The sequence below is a fragment of the Emys orbicularis genome, chromosome 1, assembly GCF_028017835.1.
Source record: "Emys orbicularis isolate rEmyOrb1 chromosome 1, rEmyOrb1.hap1, whole genome shotgun sequence".
Classification (NCBI taxonomy): Eukaryota; Metazoa; Chordata; order Testudines; family Emydidae; genus Emys; species Emys orbicularis.
Window position 1 is genome coordinate 148,007,046 of NC_088683.1, and position 20,790 is coordinate 148,027,835.

Consider the following 20,790-nt stretch of genomic DNA (forward strand, 5'->3'; position numbering starts at 1 on the left):
TGAAGGGCAGGAGAGGGAAGTAGCCCAGGGGAAGGAACCACTAGTTCAAGTCGTTTACCACTATCCCTAGGGCCCCTGGGCTAGGACCCGGAGTAGAGGGCGGGCCCGGGTCCCTCCCTCTCCATTCCCCTCCTCTAGGACACTAGTGGGGCAGTTAATATCCCAGTTCAGGGGCAAGAAACGGTGCCCTGAACTCCCCCACGAGAAAACAAAGACCCATCATAGTAGTGCCAGCAATTTGCCACACACAGATAGGAATTATTTGTACCAGCCATTTAATGAATTTCTGCCATGTGAACATCTGTTCTCGCTTTCAGGTGACATTGTAAATAAGAAGCGGGCAGTATTATCTCCGGCAAATGTAAACAAACTTATTTGTCTTAGCGATTGGCCAAACAAGACGTAGGACTGAGTGGACTTGTAGGCTCTAAAGCTTTTGTTGTTTTATTTTTCAATTTAGTTATGTAACAAAAAAATCTGCATTTGTAAGTTGCACTTTCATGATAAAGAGATTGCAGTACAATACTTGTATGAGGTGAATTGAAAAATACTGTTTCTTTTGTTTGTTTTTTTATAGTACAAATATTTGCAATAAAAATTATAATATACAGTGAGCGCTGTACACTTTGTATTCTGTATTGTAATTTATATCAATATATTTGAAAATGTAGAAAACATCCAAAAATATTTAAATAAATGGTATTCTATTATCGTTTAACAGTGCGATTAAAACTGTGGTCAATTGCTATTAATTTTTTAATCAAGTTAATCTGTTCTGAGTTAATTGCTTGAGTTAACTGATTAATTTACAGCCTTATTTATGATATAAATAGGCTTCACCAAAAGAGCTGGCTGCTCACAAATATAGCGCTTTTCATCTTTGCAGTCATCAGAGAAGAGCTCTCCACCTCTGACAACTGCACAGTCCCCATCCATCTATCCTTCCTTTACTGGAAACCTAAAATGGGAGGAGAGGGGTGGAGTTATTTCAGCCATTCTAGTTATAGATACATCACAATTTTAGTTTTTCCTAAGGTGTCGAATCAGTCTGAAATCTAAGTGCCATGGTATATGGCATTGGCAAATAGAACAATTGTGGAGAAGCAGAGGGAACATTATTAAAAAATTAATTAGTAAATTTGATGGTTGTGAATATAAAGGAATAACTACATTGGCCGGGCAGGAGTAGTGCCCCAGATACTATGTAAACTTTCTGTATAACTCTAGAATTGCACCGCTGCCATGACACATAACTTCCTGTCTTCATTTTTCAGTCCTGAGTCCACCTCTACTCTCAGCTCTGCCAAAGTGCCTTATTCCTGATGTGCAGAATCTTCTGCTATTCCATTTCTGATGCTGCACCATCTATAGATTTCAGTCAGTAAATCTCAGTTTTGACTTGCACCCATCCTCTGCTGTCTTGGGCCCCACCCAGAATTCTGAAAATACAATTCAGTGATGATGTCCTGGTATTCCATCCTGGGTTTTTCTCCCACGCTATTCTGTCAATGATCTTTGGTAATGACCTTCATGTACACACATACAAGGATAGGAAGAGTGGTATAAATCCTTAAATAGCTAGCTAGATATATAAAAGACCGGCATCACCCCTAACTATTCTAATCAGCCAGACATACCAAATTTTACATTGATTTTGAGATGCTGACTAATATAAAATAAGACAAGACATTATCTAACTCACATTTACTTCTTGAAAATCAACATTAAAATTCAATAGTTTCAATAGCAGATGAACCCTGAGGAATCAAAGATCCAGTTTTCACGTAAATGGCCAATTGTAAAAATGAATGAAGGGAAGGGAAATCTGGATTACATCCATAAATGAGACAGCAGTACAATTTAATCTATATACTGAACAGTATTTTTCATTCATTAGTGCCTCCGGACACTGGTTGGAAAAAGGGGTAATTTGGTTCATACCGGAGTTCTGACTCACATTATTGCAAACATTTCTGAGCTCAGGATTTGGGATCTCCTTTGTCTTTTGTTGGGCACCATAGACATGCTGCAAAATAATCCTCATAGAAATGAGAAGTTTGTAGAAGTGTCTGTGACGCACCAATCAGTGGAGAGAGCTGTGCCATCTCCCCACATCCAGGGTCTGTAGGTCTTGTCACGTGATAATCCTATCCAGTGAAAAGCTGCCAGTGGGTTTATGAAATCCTGAACAAAACCAATTCATACAATTGCATTCATTTCCCTGTTTCTTTCATGGGCAAATAGATACCAGTGTAGCGCCTCTCTCCACCTGGTTACCTCCTTTAATGGCAATCCGCTTACAGGTTTTGATGGACAGGTCTGGCTTCTTTTGGATCCCGCCACCCACTCAGCAGGGTGAATCTTTTTTCTTTTTTTTTTCTATGAAATTATTTGGCGGTGCCTCTACCCCCCTCACTCCTTCCTGGCAGGGTCACCAGGGCAGCTTGGGAGGAAAATTCTAACTACAGAGTAATCCTCACTTACTTGCCAGATAGTTGGAGACTTCCAAGAAATAACACAACACATAAAAATATATTCAACACAATAATTATATTAAACAGGCAACAAATACAACATAACAGGGTGAAATACTATTTTTAGGGTCACCGGTGCCCACACTGAAAATACCCGTGACTTGATGTAACAAGTGTAAAATTAGTGTCCTGTTGGTACGCATACTTTGCTGGGGCCCTTGATGACCTATAAAATTCTCTGCAGTGGTTTAGCAGTGTGGCTGACTGCGTTCAGTACAGCCCCAAAGACCCACAAGTGGGAGGAGGTGGTGAATCCCTCCACAGGTATAATAAGCAGCAGGTTATAAAATCCTCAAACCCTTACTCCCTGGCTTGAGGACACAGTTCAGGGAGTAGGGGGTCCCCAAAACAAATTCCCTGACTAACTAACTAAAAGACGGTGCACTCACGAACTCCATGAATGATCTTCAGTTTTGAAGATGACGCTGGACTCTTTAGTCACTGCAGAGGGGCTGCTGTCTGCTGTCAGGGATCCTCCTCAAGCAGGAATCAGGCTGCATTGGTCCCAGGATTTCCCCTCACCACAAAGGGGTGCAGGGCGCAAGGTGTAGATTATACAACTACCCTAACATCCAAACTGTAGCCTCCTAGCCCAGCCTCCAGTCACGCACTCAGCAGGCAGCTTCCCTGGACTAGCAGAGCTGACCATGTGGTGACTAGTCTCACCTAGGGAGCTGGAGGTGAACCCAGCCTGGCTGGGGAAATTTCTCAGCAAACGCTACCAATTGGGACTCATCCGTGGGGAAGGAAAACCCAGGTGAGGGATTGGCTGTCAGGTCCCTAGAGGCCAGTTCTCAGGGGGAACCCTGCTTGCAGGCCTGGGACTCACCAGCTCCCCACACAACCAGTCCTGCCCTTGCCCTGGCTGGCTCCAGCCTCTCCAAAATGGCTTCTCCCCTCTCCTGAACTCCCTGGGAGGGGCATCTCACTCCCTATTGGTTGCCGGGCAGACTCTGAGTTTGCCTTGGCTCCTCCTCCCTGAGCTGTCAGCAGACAGAGCTCCAGGGATCTATGTAATCTCCTTGGGGGTTACACCAGGTACGGTAATGTGATTAACAAATCCTGATATGCTCAGGTAACCTCAGGTTGGAGCAACTCTATTGGCCAAACTGATCATGTTCTTTGTTTTCTCCAAGAATGTAAATGTCAGTCTTGTAGAAACTGTTAATATTCTCTCTTCCCTTCCCAACCATATTTTAACATGTTTGTCTCTATCAAAATCCTCAGGAGACTGGAGAAGTTTCCACTGGAAACTGCCAATCCTGCTCCATTGATGCACTGCCTCGTCCCAGAGGATGAGTGCACCCCCTGAGCAATTCCCTGTACTTGGTGGCCCCAGACAGTGAAAGGCTGGATAGGGGATTCCAACCTTGATCTCTACCAGAGAAGTACAGAGCACTAATTCCTAGGACACTAACCCTGGTGCTACTGCTTTTCCTTAAACTCTGTCAGTTCTTTCAACTACTTAATTTCTTTGGTGTTGATTAATCTCTCTTCACTCTCTTATCTGGAGGACATTATCTGAGACAGAGAAAAAATGCCCAGTGCAATGTACAGCTCCATCTTATACTACAGTAATAGGTGCACCTTGAATATGAATATGAAAAGTACAGGTGACATTGGGTTACTGCCTTGCAGGAGATGTATTTGATTTGAATTTAGAATTTAGTGATGATTCTAATACTGGCAAGAGTGGAGAAAGCTCAAGGTAATTAGCCTTCAAGAAAAAATATATAATAAAGCAAATAACAAATGAAGCCAAATCTCATTCTCCCCAATCCTGTTCTCACTGACAAATCTTCTATTGGCAGATTTGAATATGCCACTCTGCAAAAGAGGAAGATACTCTACCAGCTCTTCTTTGCCTTCTATCAAAAAGGAGTCTGGAGCCATGAGAAGAGCAGGCCTTTCCACTCTCCAGCCAATGTTTGTATTCAGTAGAAAAGTGGTAACATTTCTTTCCACATTGATACCAATGTTCTGGGCAAAGAGACTTCCATCCTTAAAAAGAAAATACAGTTTAAGGTTCCTATCGCTGTTACACTCGTACAGGCATGTGAGTGTCAGGGAGTGTAAGATGGTGTAACTAATATGCTAAAAAGCCAGAACAAGGTGTAAGGTAAAATGGGAGGTTGATGGGTTTATTTTACAGTTTCTTATTCTCTCCTGCTGACTGCTTTTCTTGCTGTACTTTCAGCATGTCACTTAGATCAGTTTAGCTTCCCTGACCTTCCCTAAGGCTCACCTCTGAATTTTGCCTAGTGAGGATATTGGGGAGATTCTTTAGTAAACAGGGATAAAAAGACCAGTGTTCTAATTAACTCCAAATGTCATGATCTGTGTATTATTGATCAGTGCCACTACAGCATTGGGGATTCAATTTGAAATTATTTTAGTCAACAGGTAAAGCACATATAAGAAACAGTTTTGTTTGTTTTTTTTAAGGAAATTTACCTATATCGTTCCTGTTCAAAACCTATGGTAGGTTTGCATTCTCACCTTGGATAATTTCCATTTCTTCAACTTCTTTCGTGAGGTTTTGCAGCTGTCCACATGGCAGATCGGAGACCTTAAAAACTGAAAGCCAAAATAACTAGGGCTGTCAAGTGATTAAAAAAAATTAATCGTGATTAATTGCGCTGCTAAAGAAGAATAGAATATTATTTATTTTAATATTTTTGGATGTTTACTACATTTTCAAATATATTAATTTCAATTACTACATAGAATACAAAGTTTACAGTGCTCACTTTATATTTATTTTTGATTTTTTATATTTGCACTGTAAAAAAAAATATATATATATTTTTCAATTCACCTCATACAAGTACTGTAGTGCAATCTCTTTACCATGAAAGTTGAACTTACAAATGTAGAATTATGCACAAAAAAACTGCATTCAAAAATAAAACAATGTAAAACTTTAGAGTCTACAAGTCCTCTTCTTTGTCAGCCAATCACTCAGATAAACAAGGTTGGTTACAATTTGCAGGCGTTAATGCTGCCTGCTTCTTGTTTACAATGTCACTTGAAAGTGAGAACAGGCGTTCACATGGCACTGTTGTTGCTGGCGTTGCAAGATATTAACATGCCAGATGCGCTAAAGATTCATATGTCCCTTCATGCTTCAACCACCATTCCATAGGACATGCTTCCATGCTGATGGTGGGTTCTGCTTGATAACAATCCAAAGCAGTGTGGACTGACGCATGTTCATTTTCATCATCTGAGTCAGATGCCACCAGCAGAAGATTTATTTTCTTTTTTGGTAGGTTCTGTGTTGCTCTTTTAAGACTTCTAAAAGCATGCTCCACAGCTCGTCCCTCTCAGATATCGGATGGCGCTTCAGATTCTTAAACCTTGGGTCGAGTGCTGTAGCTATCTTTAGAAATCTCACATTGGTACCTTCTTTGCGCTTTGTCAAATCTCCTGTTCTTAAAATGAACATGTGTTCATGACTAAATGGACTTGTAGGCTCTAAAGTTTTAAACTGTTTTGTTTTTGAGTGCAGTTGTGTAACCAAAAAAAATTTGCATTTGTAAGTTACACTTTCACGATAAAGAGATTGCACTTCAGTACTTGTATGAGGTGAATTGAAAAATATTATAGTAACTCCTCGCTTAACATTGTAGTTATGTTCCTGAAAAATGCGACTTTCAGAAAAATGATGTTAAGCGAATCCAATTTCCCCATAAGAATTAATGCAAATGGGGGTTTAGGTTCCAGGGAAATTTTTTTCACCCGACAAAAAAACTATATATTATATAGATATACACACAGTATACGTTTTAAACAAACAATTTAATACTGTTCACAGCTATGATGATTGTGAAGCTTGGTTGAGGTGGTGAAGTTATAGGATGGAAGAGGGAGGGATATTTCCCAGGGAATGCTTTGCTGCAAAATGATGAACTAGCACTCGGCTGAGCCCTCAAGGGTTAACATGTTGTTAATGTAGCCTCTCATACAAGGCAGCACGAACATGAGGGAGGGGAGACAGCATAGCAGACAGACAGACACGCACCTTGTGTGTGGGAGAGAGAGAGATGCACACTGCCCCTTTAAGTAAGCTGACCCACTCTTAAGTGCATTGTCTTTTTAAGTGGATCAGGAAGTTGAGATAGAAACTGCTGCCCCAAGCTCTCTCTGTCTCTCTCCCTCCGTGTCCCCTCCCTGCTCTATATGGAGAAGGGGTAAGTGGGGTGCAGGAGCAGGGGGGAGGGGGACACCCTGACATTCCCCTCCCCCCCTACACAGCAAGCAGGAGTCTCTGGGAGCAGCTCTAAGGCAGAGGGCAGGAACAGCACATGGCAGTGCGGGGAAGTACAGCTGAACTGCCTTTATAGCCTGCTGGGCGGCTGCAGCACAGGGAGCTTAGGGGAGCAGGGAGCTGATGGGGGGCTGCCAGTCCCAGGGCCGGCTCCAGGCACCAGCTTAACACGCAGGTGCTTGGGGCGGCCAAAGGAGAGGGGCGGCAGGTCCCTCACTCCCTCTAGGCTTTTTTTTTTTTTTTTTTTGCTTGGGGCAGCAGAAATGCTGGAGTCGGCCCTGGCCGGTCCACCTTGGTTCCAAGCCCCCACCAGCTAACTGCAATGGGCTGCTCTTCCTGCAAGCAGTGGACAAAGCAGGTGGCTGCCAAACGACATTAGAAGGGAGCATTGCACAACTTTAAATGAGCATGTTCCCTAATTGATCAGCAACATAACAAGGAAACAACATTAACCAGGACGACTTTAAGTGAGGAGTTACTGTATTTCTTTTGTTTATCATTTTTACAGTGCATATATGTGAGATCAAATATAATATAACGTGAACACTGTGCACTTTGTATTCTGTGTTGTAATAGAAATCAATATTGAAAATGTAGAAAAACATCCAAAAATATTTAATAAATTTCAATTGGTATTCTATTGTTATGAGTGCAATTAATCACGATTACTTTTTTTTTTTTTAGTTAATCGCGTGAGTTAACTGTGATTAACTGACAGCCCTAAAAATAACATAACAATGTGATGGACCACTTAAAACTAAATTTCGTCATAGTGTTACAGATCAATGCATTGTGCCTTTCAGTGCCCAATTGTACCATCAGTTACTGTATATCTAACATATATTTATAATAGTATGTTATCGTGTTACTACAGTATTAACATATCAGGCAATTTTTAAGTAGGTAAATATTAATTTAAAAATAAACATCTTGAAATTAAAAATAAAAATTGTGTGTGGCTAAAAATCCTTACTCTGTGAAGATGCTGAGAAAAATGCAATTGAAAATATCCTGGTTTCTAAACTTTTAGTCACAAGAGTGTTTGTTTAAACTTAAAATTACTACAAAGCACAAACATTTCATTTTCCAAGTTAGGCACCCAAGTTGAAAATTAGAAATTTAAGAAAAAAATGGTAACTGGAATCTTTGCAAGGAAGCCAAGGAATAACTGCATTAGAAGGAGAAAATTCCAGAAGTTTCAAGTGCTGAAGATCCTAGGAAGTCTTTTATTGTGGGGTATAGGTTGCTTCATGTGACAGACGCTGGGGGTTCAGACCCCAGATTCCAGGTCTGTGCTTTGCGTTGGGGATCGGGGTCCTGGGCAAGACAGCTACATTGTTGTTGTGATGCCAGGGACTCTCTTGCTGCAGCTGTCCCTAGAAAACCCTACAGGGTGAAGAAAAATGTGTAGGAGCCCAGCTGGTTCCTCTGTCCTGCTCCCTAAATCCACAATTAGATACCTAAATAAGTGATTTTCAGAAGTGCAGCACACGCAATGCAATTTACACTCCATTAGAAAAGACATATGTCAGCACAGAATTATTTGGCCTTTTAGTGTCTTCTTTGCTCATACTTACCTTTGGCACTCAAGAAACCCACTGCTATCAGCAAAGCCAGGCAGAAGATCCCAAGAATCGCTACAATGAGCCTCCATACAGAAGATGGAGCAGAAGAACCTATGAGAGAGAAAAGGGAGAAATTTAATATTAAGGAGAAAATTTTAAGCAGTATTAAGGAGAAAATTTTAAGCCTCACCATAGGCATAAGCCCTACCTGATTTTTCCTTAATCTTTATGTGGAGTTTTGCTTTTAATGTTCTCATACAGTTCAAGGAAGGTGTTAGACTATGGACAGTTAAACAGCAGTATGTGTGGAGTCACCAGTTTGTAGCACACAGTACCTTTGCCCTGGGGGTTCGTAGTCCTTCGTCTCCTCTGCTGCTCAGAAGCCTTATGACGCTTCAGTTCTGTGTAGGTCACCACCTCCTTGTTTCTTTCTAGTGGGTTATAGTATAAAAATAGTGAATTTCATTCAGTGTGCTGACAAAGTGGACAGCTCTGATTACAATCTATAGAGGTATAAAACTGTCATTGAAGTATGTGAGGCAGAATTTTTGTATTAAAAGATTTTGTCCTATAGTACAATCGTCTTCAGTAGCCTATCAGTGTACTGGGATCAACAAACATCTGTGAATTCAGCAAATGCAACTAGTCACTTTTTTCTGATATCTGACTCCTATTTAGAGTCTTACCCCAAAATGTTGTTAATTTCCACTTAAAAGTTGTTCAAGTGATTAATATAATCCTTTGCACATACTGTATAATCAGAAAAGTACAGGTTAAAAAGGTAAGCATTAAAAGTTAGGGAAATCATCAATTGAGAATAAGTATCTACTCGATTACCCTTACGACTCCTGCATTTGGCTTATCAAATCTTGAAATGTAAAATTTCATTTTATATACTTCAAAAGAGTAGGAGACCAAAAGCTGGGAGACCAAGAGAGTTAGCCAGCTGAGTTTGCCAGCGGAGGCAGATAGGTTTGTGTGTGTTTCTGTTTGTTTGTTTTTCATTCTGTTTCCTTAAACTTGCAGGTACTGTACAAGGAAGAACCCATCAGGGCATGTTTCCATCACCACTGCTATCTCTTTGTCTGTCTACACTGGTGGGGGTCCAGACCAAACAAGCAACCTGACCCTAGAGGTTTCCATGCAGGTTCTGGTCTTGACTTGCTGGGAATGTGTCCAGAATTTTGCTGCCAATGAAAACCAAGCAGGGGGAACAACCAGGTGTAAGAGGTGTCTTCTGGAGGAGTCCCTTGGGAAGCAGGTAAGAGAGCTGTAAGTGGCTTGTCTGTGTAGCATCTGGGAGCATGAGAACTTCATCAATTGGATACACGTGGAGTCATCTGGGATGGAGGATGCTGTGGCTCTCTTCCTATTACAGACACTAGCCAACTACAGATGACTGCAGCAGCAGCGGAGGAAATGGGAGAATGGGCAGCTTTTCAAGGAGGTGACAGACTAGTTGGCCACCTCAGTCAGTAGACAGTACTCCACCCCCCCACCCTGGTTCCCTATCCATCAACGTCTAAAACTGGTATGCTGTACTGGCAACAGGAAGTGAGGAACAGATCCCAATGGCTGAGGAGGAGGAGCCATTTGCCCCAAGGCTGGAAGGCTCACCGCCACCACACACGAGAGGAGGACACGTAGGGTGCTGGTGGTCAGGGACTCTCTTCTGGAATGAAGGCATCCATCTGCCAACCTGACATGATGTCCTGGGGGGCATGCTGCCTGCCTGGTGCCTCTGTCTGAAACATTATGGAAAGGTCTCCAATGCTCATCTGTCCCTCTGAGAGCTACCCTATGCTACTCATCCACGTGGGCACTAATGATACTGCCAGGTCTGAGCCTGAGCAGATCAGCATGACTACAGGGATCTGGGAGCTAGGGTGAAGGAGTCGGGGCACAGGTTGTGTTCTCATCCATCCTCCCTGTTGAGTGTAAGTGCCCTGGCAGGGACATGAGCATCCTGGAGATGAATGCATGGCAGGGCAGATGGTGTTGATGGTAGGGCTTTGGTTTCTTTAACCAGGGGATGTGGTTCTGGGAAGAAGGTCTGCTGGGTAGAATCATAGAATCATAGGACTGGAAGGGACCTCGAGAGGTCATCTAGTCCAGTGGTTTTCAAACTTTTTTTCTGGAAACCCAGTTGAAGAAAATTGTTGATGCCCACGACCCCACGGAGCTGGGGATGAGGGGTTTGAGGTGTGGTAGGGGGCTCTGGGCTGGGGCGGGGGTTGGGGTGTGGGAGGGGGTCAGGGCTCTGGGCTGGGGGTTCAGGCTCTGGGGTGGGGCTGGGGATGAGGGGTTTGGTGTGCAGGAAGGGGGTCCAGGTTGGGGGGGGGCTCAGGTTTGGGGCAGGGCTTGGGGTGTGGGCTTGGGGTGTGGAGTTGCCTTGGGCACCAGTCAGCGGTGCAGCGGGGGTGATAAGGCAGGCTTTCTGCCTGTCCTGGCACCGTGGACTGCACTGCGCCCCAGAAGTGGCCAGCAGCAGGTCCGGCTCCTAGGCGGAGGCTCGCAAGCAGCTCTGTGTGGCTCTCGCCCGCAGGCACCACGCCCCCACGAGTTCCCATTGGCTGATTCCCAGTCAATGGGAGTGCGTAGCCGGTGCTCGGGCTGTGCGTAGAGCCCCATGTCCCCCCTCCCCCCACCTAGGAGCCGGACCTGCTTCTGGCTGCTTCCGGGGCACAGCGCGGTGTCAGAACAGATAGGAACTAGCCAGCCTTAGCCAGGTAGCACTGCCGATGGGACTTTGAATAGCCCGGTTGGTGGTGCTGATCAGAGCCACCATGACCGAGTGCCTTACATTCCATGACCCAGTACTGGGTTGCAACCCGCAGTTTGAAAACCACTAATCTAGTCCAGTCTCCTGCACTCAGGCAGGACTAAGTATTATCTAGACCATCCCTGACAGGTGTTTGTCTAACCTGCTCTTAAAAACCTCCAATGACGGGGATTCCACCACCTCCCTAGGCAATTTATTCCAGTTCTTAACCACCTTGACAGTTAGGAAGTTTTTTCTAATGTCCAACCTAAACCTCCCTTGCTGCAATTTAAGCCCATTGTTTCTTGTCCTATACTCACAGGTTAAGAAGAACAATTTTTCTCCCTTCTCTTTGTAATAACCTTTTGTGTACTTGAAATATAATAGAGATGGGGTCCTCCTGACCAAGAAGGGGAAGATCATCTTTGTGCACTGACTCGCCAACCTAGTGGGGAGGGCTTTAAATGAGGTTCTATTGAGGCAGGTGACAAAAGCCCAAAGGTAAGTATAAAAAGGAGACATTAACAGAGGGTTAAATGTGTGTGTGGGGGGGGGCGGGACATGGAAAATTAGAGTAGGGTCAAAGGAGGAACAAAAAAGAAATCAGTGAGGCAATTGGATCAACATTTTAGATATCTGTAAACAAATGCAAGGAGTATGGGGAATAAACAGGAAGAACTGGAAGCATTGGTACATAAGCTAAATTGTGATTTAATTGGCATCACACTGACTTCATGGGATAAGTTTCATGATTGGAATATTAATATTGAGGGATATAGCTTGTTCAGAAAGGACAATTGGGAAAAAAAAAGGAAGGAGGGGTTGCATTATACATAAAGGATATTGTAATGGAGCGCTTCCCTGCTTGTGCCAAAAATCAGCCAGAGACCACTTAATGTGCCAGCACCAGTGCCCTTTTATGCCTTGTGTCAGTTTCCGCCACCATTTATATACAGTCCATTCCAGTCAGCTCCCTGGGTGACAGCTAGCTTCTTCAGCAAGCTGGGAACTACAGCCACAGGCTCCTCCCTTTCCTGCCCCCCCCCCACTTCCTTCCTGCCAGCTTTATATAGCCTACTCGGTAACAAGGCCCACAGGTGTTTTGTCTGAAGCCCTTTGGCAAGCTACACCTAGCCAGTCCCAATTAATATCCCGTCATTGGAGCTGGGCTAATAGGGGCCTGGCCAGGATGTTTTTGGCCAGCACCCTGTTACAGATATGTACAATTGTTTGGACGTCCATAAAGCGGTGTGAGGCAGACCAGTTGAGAGTCTCTGGGTAAAGATAATAGAATTAAAAATAGGGGTTGATGTCACAGTGGAGGTCTGCTTTAGACCACCAAATCAGGACCTGGTAGTAAAGGGGGACTTTAACTACCCAATCATCTGTCGGGAAAGTAATACATCAAAACACAAACTCTCCAATAACTTCTTGGAATGTATTAGGGACAACTTTTTATTCTATAAAGTGGAGGAAGTAACCAGGGGACAGCCATTTAGACTTGATTCTGACCAACAGGGAGGATTTGGTAGTAAAAGTGAAAGGCAATTTGGGTGACAGTGATCATGAAATGACACATTTCATGATTCTAAGGAAAGGAAAGAGTGAGAGCAACAGAATAAGGATAATGGACTTCAAAAAAGCAGACTAACAAACTCGGAGAACTAATAGGTGAGATCTCATGGGAAGAAAATCTAAGGGAAAAGGGAGTTCAGGTGAGCTGGCAGTACCTCAAGGAGACAATATTAAAGCCACAACTACAAACTATTCTGATGCAAAGAAAAGATAGAAGCAATAGTAAGAGGCCAATATGGCTCCATCAGGAGCTCTTTAATTACCTGAAAATCAAAAAGGAATCCTACAAAAATTAGAAACATAGTCAAATTGAAAAGGAGGAGTATAAAACAATAGAAAAAGTATGTAGGGATAAAATCAGGCTATGGCACAAAATGAATTAAAGCTGGCCAGGGACATAAAGGCAATAAGAAGTGGTTATATAAATACATTAAGAGCAAAAGAAAGGAAAAAGGAAAGTGTAGGACCGCTATTTAGCAGGGAAGAAGAGCTAATAACTGATGACATTGAGAAATCTGATGTGCTTAATGCCTATTTTCCTTCAGTCTTCACTAAAAAGGTTCATGATAACCAGATACTCAACACAATTAATATTGACAACCAGGGAGAAGGAATGCAAGTCAAAATAGGGAAAGAACAGGTTAAAAATATTTAGATAAGTTAGATGTATACTAGTTGACAGGGCCAGATGAAATTCATCCTAGGGTATTTAAAGAACTAGCTGAAGCAATCTTGGAGCCATTAGCAATTATCTTAGAGAACTGCTGGAGGACAGGAGGGGTTCCAGAAGACTGGAGAAGGACAAACATACTACCTAGCTTTAAAAAGGGAACAAGAAAGAACCTGGGAATTATAGACCAATCGGCCTAATTGCAATACCTGGAAAGATACTGGAGCAAATTGTCAATTAATATGTAAGCACCTGGAGGATAATAGGGTTATAAGGAATAGTCAACATGAATTTGTCAAGAACAAATCATGCCTAACCAACTTAATTTCTTTGATAGGGTTACAGACCTAGTGGATGGGGGGCAGAAGTAGACATGATATACCTTGATTTTAGTAAGGTTTTAACACACTTTTACATGACATTCTCATAAGTAAAGTAGGGAAACATGGTCTAGATGGAACTCCTGTAAGGTGGGTGCACAACTAGTTGAAAGCAATACTCAAAGAGTAGTTATCAATGGTTTGCTGTCAAATTGGGAGGGTGTATCTAGTCGCAACTTTCAGGGGCCAGTCCTGGATCTGGTTCTATTCAATAATGGCTTGGATAATGAAGTAGAGAGTACACTTATAAAATGTGCAGATGACACCAAGCTGGTATGGGTTGAAAGTAGTTTGGAGGACAGGTTTAAAATTCAAAATAACCTTGACCAACTGGAGAATTGGTCTGAAGTCAACAAGATGAAATTCAATGAAGACAAGTGCAAAGTACTTCACTTAGGAAGGAAAAATCAAATGCACAACTACAAAATGGGGTCTAGGTAGCAGTGCTGATGAAAAGGATCTGGGGGCTGCAGTGGACCACAAACTGAATATGAGTCATCAATGTGCTGCAGCTGAAAAAAGGCTAATGTGATTGTGAAGGAATCAACAGGAGTGTTGGATGTAAGACACAGGAGCTAATGGTCAGCCTCTACTCAGCATTGGTGAGGCCCCAGCTGAAGTACCGTGTTCAGTTCTGGACATCACAATTTAGGAAGGATGTGGACAAATTAGAAAGAGTCCAGAAGACAGCAACAAAAATGATAAAAGGTTTAGAAAACCTGACCAGTGGGGAAAGACTGACAAAACTGGGCATGTTTAGTCTTGAGAAAAGAAGACTGTGTGTGGGGGGGGGGGGGGGACACACCTGATAACAGTCTTCCAATATCTTAAGGGTTGTTATAAAGATGAGGGTGATCAATTGTTCTCCATGTCCACTGAAGATAGGACAAAAAGTAATGGGCTTAATCTGCAGCAAGGGAGATTTAGGTTAGATATTAGGAAAATCTCTCTTACTTTAAGGGTAGTTAAGATCTGAAATAGGCTTCCAAGGGAGATCCCGTTATTGGAAGTATTTAAAAAAAAGTTGGACAAACACCTGTCAGGGATGGTCTAGATTTACTTGGCCCTGCCACAGCACAGAGGGCTGAACTTGATGACTTCTCAAGTCCCTTCCAGCCCAACATTTCTATGATTCTATGATTCTAATTTCTAACACAAATTTAACTCTGATCTACAATACCCATTTATAAACTCGTTCAACACATTTAGTGCTATTTCCATAATGTAAAGCTTGCTCCTGCTGTCATTGAAGTCAATGGCTGTTTTACAATTGATTTCAGAGGAAACATGGCACTTGGCATTATGCTCTTCTTTATGGAGATGTTTTTCTGCTTCTTTTTAAAAAAAGATTATTTTAAAATGTCATCTTCTCAAAAACTAACTGCCCAGTGTCTTTGATGCTCACTGGAATTCCTCCATAGGTCAGGAAATCATTTGCTGGACAGAAATGAGTTTAAAGCTCTGGGATGGTAAATAAATATGGTCAGTTAAGGATGAGTCATGACTTCATGATGTTGACTATCACAATCAGGCAAAGCAGAGAGAAGCTCATACTTTATTTGAGTATGAGTACGTTTCAGAAGGGAAAGTAGAATTCAGACATCACATCCTTTAACCCTCCCACAATAAGGCATGACTTAAAGAGGCCATGTCTCCTTGAACATGGGACAATTCAAACAACACTCTTTGACAAGGAATGGTTTGCAAAAACATAATCACAGAACTGTATTCCAGTGTTCTGGAGGTTTGATGGCTTCTACTCCCCACTCCTGAATACTGTGTACCAATCTAGGGCATTTCAGAAGCTGAAAGATGTTAATAAATTACTAAAATAACTGTGCCTGACACTGAAGAAAAAGCTAATAATCTAAATAGATAAAGTCAGGTACAATGTCTCCAGCTCACAGAAGAGATTTAACACAGACAATAAAATATCAGTAATAGCAGATATGGGTCTCAGATGCTTATAAACATTCCATACCTTTGTCCCTGGTGTTCTTAGGTCTCTGTTTCTTCTGTGCTCAGAAGGAGTGTGACATTTCAAGTCTACATAGGATACTGCCTTCTCACTCATTTCTGGTGCATTCTGGGCTAGAAAGGTTGGATTCAGTAGACTGAGATGAACAATAGGATCTGATAGAAACTGATACTTGTACTAAGGAACCACAACAGCAATCATCATGATCTAATAGCAGAATAACTGGGGGTTTTGGAAGAACAAAGCCTCTCTCCCATTGCACTTGGAATATGGCACATAGTTCTGAGTCCAGAATTGTCGCAAGGGGTAGGAGGTCCTCTTTCACACTGGCTGGTTGAGGGAGGGAAGCCTCTGGGGATTAGGATCACTGTTTTCAGTTGCATTATTTTCTCATTTTTATTTGATCCCTTTCATATGTTTATGGCATGATTCTTTCTAGTGCTTTATCCAGTCTAATTTTAAATGGTTTTTGGTGGATTTCCACCACTTGCCTTGGGAAACTTCCTTTTGTTTTAATTCCCTCCCTTTACACCAAGTTCTACAAACTCAAACCACCCTAAACAACCAATTTTCCTCTTTGATGCTGATACACTTTCAATATTTCTAGACAATTATCATTCATCCCCTTCTGGCCATGGTTTGCAAATTCATTATATATGTTTAGTTCTTCAGGTTTTCTTTATAAATCAATCCCTTCAGCCCCTTTAATAAAGCAAATATCTTCTTTTCTTCCAAACTGCCCACCACTTCCTGCTTTTTTTTTTTTTTAAAGATGTGTTAACTAAATCTTTGAGTCAGGGACCAGGACCAAAATGTTCAAAAATGGGTGCTAAAATTTAGGCTTCTAAGTCAATGCGAGGGCGCCTATTTATGCAGCCTGGTTTTCAAAAGTGCTGAGTATCCAGCAGCAACTATAGACTTCCGAGGTGCTGATGGGTGCTCAAGTTTTGAACATAAATCAGTTTTTAGTTGTATAGATATGAATTTAAGAGGCCAATTTTAGGCACCTGTCAAGGCTGAATCCCCACACTGTCACTTTGAGTGCAGAAGATGGGGGCCCGCAAGGATTCTAAAATATAATACTGGCCACTCCAGGCTTGTATTAAACTCCCAAGGTTACAGCTTTTATCTGACCTTGGCTTGGTAAACGCTGCCACCACCCAAATGCAAAAGTCCCCCTTGAACCCAGGAAGGAGCACTTGGGAATTCCTCCCTGTGGGGTACCCTCAAGCCCTTTAAGACACACACACACCCAGAAAGAAAACAAAGGAAATTAGCTGTTGCCACCAGCTAATCAAACAGCATATGCACAAACCTCTTAGGACATCAAAAATCCAATCCTGTTCTTAAAAAAGGTAAATTTTATTAAAAAGAAAAAAGAAGAAAATACATCTGGAATTTAGGCTTTTGCTAGATTTTAAAAGAGCAATTCCAAAAAATTAAACACCCAAAATAGCTTTCTTGGGGGTTCAGCTTAACGGTTACAAGCAAACAAAAGCATCTGGGATTAGCACAGAGGAGTCCACAAGCCTTAAAAAATAAACAGAAATAACCCTAGTCGTGTCTTCCTAAACATGCCCTGTCCAGTGATTTTTTCTAGGTATGGAAGATGAATTTTTATACCTGGTTTGAGCCTTACACAGCATTCCTGCTTATAGCATTGCTGCTCGGTGTTTCCTTCTCCGGAGAACAACAGACAAAGGAAACATTTTTCCCCCCCATTTTAAAAAGTTCTACCTTCCCATTGGCTCTTTTGGTCAGGTGCCCACTCCGTTTTTTTTTTTTAACCTGTGGGCTTGTTAACCCTTTACAGGTAAAGCAAGTAGAGAACAGACCAAGAGGGATTTTACAGCTAACTGGTGGTTGGCTGTCCATCAAAGGGAGCTATTCCCCCCACCTTCATGTATCACAGCACCCATTTTTGAAAACTTTGGCCCATCTCCCCTCTGTGTTATACAGTTAACTACACAGTAGATATCCAACAAATAAATAATAAAATAATAATAATAATTAATCAAAATTGAAATGCACAGAACTGAATTCTAGGCATGCTTTCATCAGAGCCATAGAAAGAGAGATGGTCCTGTAGCAAGATGCACCTTCCTATGCACAACATTTTATTAACTTTTTTGTTAACATACTGCATTGCAATAATATATCCAATCTGCTATCCACTCTCAGGGCAAGTCTACACTACAGTGCTACATCTGCACAGGTGCCCTGATGCAGCCGAGCCGCTGCACCGTGTCTGGTGAAGATGCACTACGTCGACGGAAGAGCGCTCTCCCATTGTCATAATTACTCCATCTCAGCAAGAAATAAAGCTACGTCGGTGGGAGAGCATCTCCCACTGACATAGCACCGGTGCGGACTGTGCGAAACATGCATTGCTAAGGCGGGGGAGTGACATAAGTTAGATCAACTTAGACTGTAATGTAGACCTGCCCTCAGCCCTAGGTTACCTATTTTATTACTGCTTTCCATTTCTCCCTACCATTAAATAGCCATGTTATTACAACAGATGTAATAGTTTTAATTTTATTTTCAGATCATTTTGCTAAACTTTCCAGACTGCTTTGGGTTTCGTATCTGGTCTTGTTTGTGTTTGTAACACCCCTCCATTTAGCATAGGGGTGAGCAAACTACGGCCCGAGGGCCACATCCGCCCTGCCAGCTGATTTAATGTGGCCCCTGACTTCTCGCTGGGGAGCGGGGTTAGGGGCCGCTCCGCGAATGTGTACAGCAGCTCCGCGCGGCTCCCGGAAGCAGCAGCATGTCCCCCCTCCGGCTCCTATGCGTAGAGGCAGACCGGGGCTCTGCTTGCTTGCCCCATCCCAAGCGCCAGTTCTGTAGCTCCAATTGGCCAGGAACTGCAGACAATAGGAGCTGCAGGGGTGGTGCCTGCGGATGAGGCAGCGTGCAGACTAAAGCCATCTGGCCACAACTTTGCATAGGAGCTGGAGGGGGGACATGCCGCTTCTTCCGGGAGCTGCTTGAGGTAAGTGATGCCCAGAGCCTGCACCTCTGAGCCCCTTCCACGCTCCAACCCCCTGCTCCAGCCCTGATCCCCCTCCTGCCCTCTGAACCCTTGGACCCTAGCCCGGAGCACCCTCCTGCACCCCAAACTCCTCATCCTGAGCCCCACCCCAGAGCCCGCACCTCCAGCTGGAGCCCTCCCCTGCCCCTCCCCCCCGTGCCCCAGCCCTGATCTCCCTCTGAATCCCTTGGTGCCAGCCTGGAGCACCCTCCTACACCCCAAAACCCTCATCCCCAGCCACACCCCAGAGCACGCACCTCCAGCTGGAGCTCTCACCCTCTCCTTCCTGCATCCCAACTCCCTGCCTCAGCCCAGAGCCCCCTCCCGCACCCTGAACTCCTCATTTCTGGCCCCACCCGAGCCTGCACCCTCAGACAGAGCCCTCACCCCCTCCTGCACCCCAACCCCAATTTCGTGAGCATTCATGGCCCGCCATACAATTTCCATACCCAGCTGTGGCCCTTGGGCCAAAAAGTTTGCCCACCTTTGAATTAGCATCATCTGAGAATTGAATGATGTAAACTTACAATGTATTAACAGTCTAGTCACTGCAGTTTCCAGCCTATTTATGAAGATGATAAATAACAAAGATCCTAACACTAAACTTTGCCCATTCCTATTTATCATTACCCTTGGTTCACAGTACTTCAACCATTTTTTTGTTCAGTGATAATGTTCTTATCCAAGACTATTTGAATTAATTACCCAAGTAAGATTTCTTGAGAAACTGTTAAATTTCTCACTAAAACCAGGATATTATATTTCCTGTCTTTTCTGGCTTATGTTGATCTTGGCGATTTGGTGTATACAGTTATCAAGTGTGCATACTGCACCAGAGATGAAAAAAAATATAGAAATGTAAACTTCTAATGGTGGTTTGCCTAAGATTATAAATCTTTTCTTAGTCCCTTAAAAATAATAATGATAAAATAATACTGTATTTCATAGTGTCTCTCTTAAATTTTAATCAGAAGAAAAATATTGTACAGGATGCAGAAATAAGTCTATTTCAGAATAACTAACTTCACTCATTTTTTGAATTATACAGAAGCAATCACCTATACCTCTTGTAACAACTATGTACCCTACCAATTAAAGCCCCGGAAGAATGTGGAACACATACATTTGTACCTTTTTGATAGGAGGCTGGAGGGCAGGAACTAGACCTTTAAGTGTCAGAAATGTTTTTGTCCGTCTTAAAAATCCCTTGGGGATGAAGAGAGAGAGAGTCCGGTGTCACCCTGTCACTGCCTTGTAAGGAGATGGACAACAGGAGCTGAGAGGGGAAGAATTATTCACTCTGCAATGTTCCATCTGAAACCGCACAGGAAATTCTCACTCTGGTAGTTTGAAGTGCGCTGCACCCGCACTCACAGGAACTTCCCTCTTTGTAGCTTTACGCAAGGCCTAAGGTGTTAAATTTAACTTGTTTGAGGTCAGTTAAATATTGAATTTATTAAGCAACCTTGTTTAAGAAACTATTGATCAGCTAGTGTCTCTGCACTTCTTAAAACATGGGGCGAGATTTTTCTGTATTTTACACTGGTATAAACTGGTGTACACTGGTGTAAACCCAGTGTAACTCCATTGAAGCTAATACATTCCCTCCCTATTCATAGTGATATAAACAAGATCAGAGTCTAGCCCATGGTCTCTGTGTTCACGTTCCCAACTTGCCTGACTAGGGAGGCAAATGTAACCAAATGGAGACCTGAGTGCACTTCCTGGCTCAACTCTGGATCTGCTCACTACAGCCAAGTCACTTTACCTCTCTGGAACCTGGAGTGCAATGAAGTGGCTTGGGTACAAGAAAAACAATCCCCAATCTTTGCCTGAATCATAACCAAACATATACATAGGTACTGTGGGTTTGGACAGGGAAATAAATATTCACTTAACAGTGTTCTGGCTGAAATCACACAGGAAGTTCTCATACTCAAGTTGCTAATTTGAGAAGGGCTGCCACCAGCTAGAATGGTCAGAACTTGAAACACATACTTTTAACAAAGATTCCCTATTT

General features: G+C 42.8%; 1 pseudogene; it reads right to left on the reverse strand.

Moving 5' to 3' along the window:
- Window positions 1-801: 801 nt before the first annotated feature.
- On the reverse strand, window positions 802-20,627 carry LOC135888206 (natural killer cells antigen CD94-like; annotated as a pseudogene).
- Between the last annotated feature and the right edge of the window lie 163 nt (window positions 20,628-20,790).